Here is a 7086-nt window from a genome sequence, read left to right on the forward strand (position 1 = left end):
ATTGGTTATTTCAAAGTTGAGTTATCTAATTTCAGGAGAGAATGCGGGGTTTGGGTAGCACAATGGATGGAATTCTCACACTTGTGGATATTGTACTACCTAAAGGAATCAAAACTCAAAACTCATCATGAAGGTTATAATCCGAATTATGGTTGATGATCTAATAAGGCCCCATACATTATCTTCATACAGGTGGTCGCCGATCAGACAAGAATGAGGCTAGCATTAGATTTAATTTTGTGAAAGTCTAATTCTAAAAGGGATGACATTTGTAAGCTAGCTGACAAGTATCATGACACAATGCTTCAAAAGAAAACAAGTTACAACCTTGGAAAGACCGGAAAAGCTCCCAAGATGGACGTATGCTTTGTTGATAGCAATAGTAGCCAAAGTCTCACCATCTAATTTAGGGGAGGGCTTTTCATCCATTTGGTAGTGAGGTGTAGTGCCGGCATCTCCTTTTGTATTTTGATGGTGTGGTTGACAACCTGTAGTATAAGCAAACATGTTAAATGCCTTTTTAGATAGGTACTCCCTTTTTATTTTGTTAACATTGTGCAAGCTGTTGTTAAATTTTTCTTTTGTTCATGAAAGAAAAAACCAACAACACCTTAATGCAAGTTTATTACTGGAGGTGGATGTAATGAACGGAGACATTTTGCAATAAAATATCCTACGTGTTATTGACCAAGTATGTCTATGCTTAACGCAGTAAATTTGGAATGTGCCTTTTGGTATTTTTTATGTCATTTTTCTCTAGTTTTGTTCACCTTAATTATAATAATATTTTTTTTCAGGAGATAATACATATATTATACAATTTTTTAAAATTATTTATTTTAAAAACCTAGACCAATAGGTACATAAACATAACATAAAAATTAGTTAATACGTATAACGCTGTTACTTATATATTTTATTTTTACTACAATTGAAGCAATTTCGACCCTTTTTTTCTAGTTTTTTTTTTAATTTTTTTCGCTTGAAAAATTTCTTTCTTTGAAATAAGAAGATGATTATAATATATCGTATGAACTTCATAGACGTTGGTTTTTGTGAGCAAAACTTTTAATATGCAGAAATATCTGAAGTTCTGAGTTACATGCTTCTGTTAATGGCATTTGGCCTTGGTCACCTTGTCCCAAATAAGTAACAACGCCACATTTTACAGTGGAAAGTAACACAAGGGAAATTAGAAGGAATAATAGAACTAAAAAGTGATGGAATATTCTCCCCGTTTTGTGTGTGTGGTTGTCTTAATTCTTTGTTGGTACGGATCGCGATGATTTGGTGCATGCCAATGTATAGGAAAATCAATCCAGTTACATTTGAAATATTTTGACATAGAAACAGATATAAAAACAAACACAACTGAGCCTGCTGCGGCTGGCACCTTGTGGACATCCATAATAACATACTCTTGACCATGTCAAGACGGTCAAATTCGACAAGCCAAAAGAATACTAAGAAAAAACTAAACTCCACATGCGTGAACTCATCAAGAATGACATCACAAAGTACTAGTGTGACCAACACCATATAATATTCATATCATACTACTTAGTAAAAGAAAGGTCCCTTTAAGAAGTACAAAACTCTGACATCATGACTTATGTAACAAACACATGAATGCACCAACTTGTCATTTGTACTTAACATGTGCGTGGAGTGACCGAAGGAGGTCCAGCACCTCAAAGTTACAATGACGTGATCAAACTCACAAGCGGCTTCTATGCCTTCGTCCCTATTAACCTGAGCAGTGCTACCCTTTGCAACCTGGTTCAAATTTGGGAACTTGCTCAAAAATTACTTGACAGAGTACACATTAACAACGTTACCAACAATGAATCACCAAGAAAATGAATGTGACACATATAACCACTAGGGGTGGGCATGCTTTGGATTTTCAAAAATCCGAACAGCATCCACTTTAGAACCAGTTCTGTAGTTCATGAAACCAAGATTCAACCGGATTAAAAAGGGAAACCTGTTCTAAACAGAATAGAAAAAATAAAAACTGGTTCCAAACCGGTTTTAATATGTAAATCCAGCTTTATTTCCAAACAAATCTTGAAATCAGTTTTTGAATATTGAAATTTAAAATCATTTTGTTAAATCTAATTTGTTAAACTGATCATCGTCTATTTGTGGTTATTTGCACCCGAGAATGTTACAAGTGGTCTCTTGCACATGTTCTTTTTGTACGTCGAATCGAACGCGATGACATCACCAAAGTGTTGGTAATTAACTCTGCTCATTCCATCGGCCTAAAACAAGTTGGCCAAGATACCCTCCTTAATCAGGTTATACCTCGCCATTGCCATCAGGTCCACAGAAGCCTTTCCCTCCAAATAAATAATGGCAAAATTTGCGTCCCTGATGAGCAGATATTTTATATGCTTTTTGGCATCATTTCCATATAGTTTTTAATATGTTTTATTTAAGTTTTATTAAGTTTTCATAGGTTTTAGTGTAAAATTCACATTTTTGAATTCTACTTTGATTTTGTGTATTTTTATGCAATTTCAGGTATTTTCTGGCTGAAATTGAGGATCTGGAGCAAAAGTCTGATTTAGAGGCAGAGAAAGCACTACAGATACTGTTAGGATCTGACCTTTGTGCACTCAAAGGAGCTTTTCTAGAGCTACACAAGTCCAAATGGAGCATTCTCAACGACTATGGAAAGCTAACATCCAGGGCTTTCTAGAAATATATAATAGTTTATACTTTACTTCAGAATTAAAGTCCCAAAACTAGCATTCAACGCCAGCCATCTACCCCAATCCTCGCATCCAATGCCCACAAGGAGGTGACCAGCGTCCAATGCCCAAAAGAGGCCCCCTAGCCAGTGTTCAACGCCCCTAGGGAGTCATAGCACGTGGGAGACACTAAAGCTCAGCCAAAACACTCACCAAGTAGGCCCCAGAAGTGGCTTTTCGCATTACAAGCCTAAGCCTATCATATTTCTGTAATCTTTAGTTATTAGATTAGTATATATAGACAAGAGTTCACCAATGTTAAGGGATTTTTTGGGAGACTTTTGAACTGTTGCCCACTTTCATGTTTACCATTATATTTTTCTATCAGCATGAGTCACTAAACCTCCTAGGTTAAGGTTAGGAGCTCTACTGAGTTTTATGGATTAATAAAAGTACTACTATTCTATTTTCAATCTGTGTTTGATTCTATTCTAAGATGTATCTTCGTTCTTCAACCTTATGAATGAGTTGAACTGGCACAAGGTTATCTCTATTCTACATGGGTTCAGCGGGCATCTTTCGTTGGATATCAATGAACCACTAGCTTGAGGATACGTCTCTTAAATGGCTAATCTACAACTTCATTGGGGATTTCTCGAGACATCAGTTCAGCCGAGGTATGGAAAAATTAGGGTCTTTGTGGTAAAGGCTAGAATCAAGGCACAACATTCTCTGATCCGCGATTCGACCTTGTCTGTGGCATTTTGAGTAGGATCACCAAGGGAATGAACTGCAGGAGCTTCACCCTCATTCAGACTGGATAAGCACTAAACCTGATGCTCAGCCTAGAGGAAGATTGGCGTCTGCTCAAACCGGCGTTGATCACATACAGCCTGCTATAGAAGAAATCATTCACAGTTGGATTAGATAGCAAGAAAGTATTGACCCAGAAGAACAAAGCATCTCCGAAGCCTTAACCATATTCTTATCATTAGAATCACAACCACTGAGTAACGTTTTCTTTATTTTACTTTTATGCGTTTAAAAAACTAAACAAGTTTTCTATCCGCCTAACTAAGATTTACAAGATAACCACTTGATCCAAGCCGACAATCCTCGTGGGATCGATGCTGACTCACCTCAGGTATTACTTGGATGATCCAATGCACTTGCTAGCTCAGTTGTACAGAGTGTGGGAATCCGTGCACCAAGTTTTTGACGTCGTTGCTGGGGATTGTTTGAATTTGAACAAACTAACGGATTATCTTGTTGCTTAGATTAGGTATTGTTTTTAATTTTATTTAAGTCTTTTATTTTCTTTTTCGAAAAAAATAAAAAAGATTTTCAAAAATCTTTTCTTTTCTTTATTAATCTTTATCTTTTGTTTGAGTCTTTTGTTCTTGTTCTTGTTAGAACTCGAATTTATTGAGTCTTTTTCTAAAAATTTTCAAAAATAGTGTCTTTTGTTTGAGTCTAGTGTCAAATCTTAAAGTTTGGTGTCCATTTTGTGTTATTTAATTTCTTTGAATTTTTTGAGTTTGTTCTTGGTGTTCTTTTTATCTTCAAATTGTTCTTTTTTTTTTGTTTTGATCTTTAAAATTTTAAGTTTGGTGTCTTTAGGTGTTTTTCTTTAAAATTTTCGAATTCTAGTGTCTTTAGATCTAAAAATTTTAAGTTTGGTATCTTTTGGTTAATTTTCTCTTTCTTCATTAATTCAAAAAAAATAAAAAAATATTTTCTATCTTTTTTTATCTTAATTTTCGAAAATATAAAAAAGATTTCAAATTTTAATTTCAAAATAATTATCTTATCTTATCTTAGTTTTAAATTTCAAATTCAAATCTTTTCGAAAGTCAAAAATTTTCAAATCACTATCTTATCTTTTTTATCTTTTCTTTAAAATTCAAAAATCTTATCTTATCGTATTTCAAATTCAAATTTTAAAAATTCAATTTCAAAATTTAAAATTTAAAATTTCAAAATTCAAAATCAAATCTTTTTCAAAAGTCAATTTCAAATCTTATCTCTTTCAAATATTTTTCAAATCTTTTTTCAAATTCCTATCTTATCTTTTCTAATTTCAAATTTTAAAATTAAATCTTTTCCAAATCTTTTCAATTTCTATCTTATCTTTTCTAATTTTAAATTTTAAATTCAAATCTTTTCTAATATTCTATCTTATCTTAATTTCAAATCTTTCTTAATTAGTTACTTGTTTTCTCTTTCTTCTTTTTCAAAACTTCCTAACTAATTCTTCTCTCTTCTAATTTTCGAAAATATCTTCTCTATTTATCTCTCTTCTTTTTTCAAAATTTATTACTTAATTTTCAATTCCTTTTAGATAATTAGTTTTATCTTTGAATTTAATTAATAAATAAAATAAAAATAAAAATATTTTCTCTTTTTACTTCTAATTTTTGAATTCTTCTACTCCCCAAAGCCAAATTCTTTCTCGTTTCTCTCTATCATCATTCTTCTTTCTTCCTCACATCTCATAGGGAGTCCTCTGTTCTTGAACATAGAGCTCCCATTCTTCTTCTTTCTTGGTTTTCTTTTTCTTGTTTATGAGCAGGAACAGAGATAAAGAACCTCTCTTAAATCTTGATCCTGAACCCGAGAGGACTCTAAGGAGGCGTTTACAACAACCTAAAGCACAACACTCCGGAAGAAACCTCACAGAAATTTTCGGACAAGAAGCTAAAAACATGGCAGCCGAGCCTAATGATGAAGGAGATGCAAGAAAGGTTTTTGGTGACTACACCATACCAAATTATGATTTCTATGGAAGAAGTATCTCCAAATCTGCAATTAGAGCAAATAACTTTGAGCTTAAGCCTCAAGTAGTCTCTCTAATGCAACAGAATTGCAAATTCCATGGACTTCCACTAGAAGATCCACATCAGTTTCTATTTGAATTCTTGCAAATTTGTGACACTATTAAGATCAATGGAGTGGATCCTGAGGTCTACAGACTTATGCTCTTTCCTTTTGCGGTTACAGACAGATTTTTTTGGCCAGGTTCTTTCCTCATCAGAAGATGAGCAAAATTAGAGTGGAAGTTCAAACCTTCAGACAAAGAGAAGGTGAATCTCTCTATGAAGTTTGGAAAAGATACAAGCAACTGATTAGGAGATGTCCTTCTGACATGCTCTCAGAATGGCCTATCTTAGGCATCTTCTATGATGGTCTCTCAGATGTCCAAAATATCATTGGACAGCTCTGTAGGTGGATCACTCCACTTGAAGAAAACGCCTGCAGAAGCAAGAGAACCTATTGAGATGGTTGCAAACAACCAATTCATGTACACTTCTAAGAGAACCCCTGTGAATAATGTGGTAGCTCAGAAGAGAGAAGTTCTTGAAGTAGACACCCCAAATGCCATATTGGCTCAGAACAAGATTTTGACCCAGCAGGTCAATATGATTTCTCAGCATTTGACTGGAATGTAAGCTGCAGCTGGCAGCACTCAAGAAGCTTCCTCTAAAGGAGAAGCTTATGATCCTGACCAACCCAGGATGGAGGAGGTGAATTACATGGGAGAACTCTATGGAAACACCTACAATCCATCATGGAGGAATTATCCTAACCTTTCATGGATAAAGATCAACAGAAGCCTCAGCATGGCTTTAATAATAATCAAGGTGGAAGAACCTAGAATAATTTCAACAACAGACCACCATTCCCATCTTCTTAGGAACACTTGGAGATTTCTAAGCAGAGTCTTTCTGACTTAGTCACTATAGTCTCCAACCTCTCTAAGACCACTCATAGTTTCATAACTAAAACAAGGTCCTCCATCAGAAATCTGGAGGTACAAGTTGGTCAACTTTGCAAGAGAATCCCTGAGACTCCTCCTAACACTCTTCCTAGTAACATTGAAGTAAACCCAAGAGAAGAGTGCAAGGCCATCACTACAGAGGCTGAGGCCAAATCTGAGGAGGACAAGTTGGCATTGAACGCCAGTAAGGAAGACCTTACTGGGCGTTCAATGCTCCAACTGGCACAAGAGCTAGCGTTGAACGCCAGTAATGAGGACCTTACTAGGCGTTCAAAGCCTAAATTGGCAAGGAAGCTGGCATTGAATGCCAGTGAAGATGTCCCCACTGAGCGTTCAACGCCCAAAAAGCCAAAAGAGGTAGAGTTGAATGGCAGTAATGGTATTCCTATTTAGTACTCAACACCCCCTGATGAAGTCCCTATCCAAGAATTAAATAAAGTCAAGGCTCATAAAGAGACCATAGAGGTCCCCTTGCAAACACTCTTGCAATTCATGAGTTCTGATGAATACTCATTTTCTGATGAGGATGAGAAAACTAGGGAAGAGCAAGTTGCTCAGTACCTAGGAGCTCTCATGAAGCTAAACGCCAAGTTATTTGGAGTAAAGACA

Source organism: Arachis duranensis, chromosome 4 (genome assembly GCF_000817695.3).
Source record: "Arachis duranensis cultivar V14167 chromosome 4, aradu.V14167.gnm2.J7QH, whole genome shotgun sequence".
NCBI lineage: Eukaryota > Viridiplantae > Streptophyta > Magnoliopsida > Fabales > Fabaceae > Arachis > Arachis duranensis.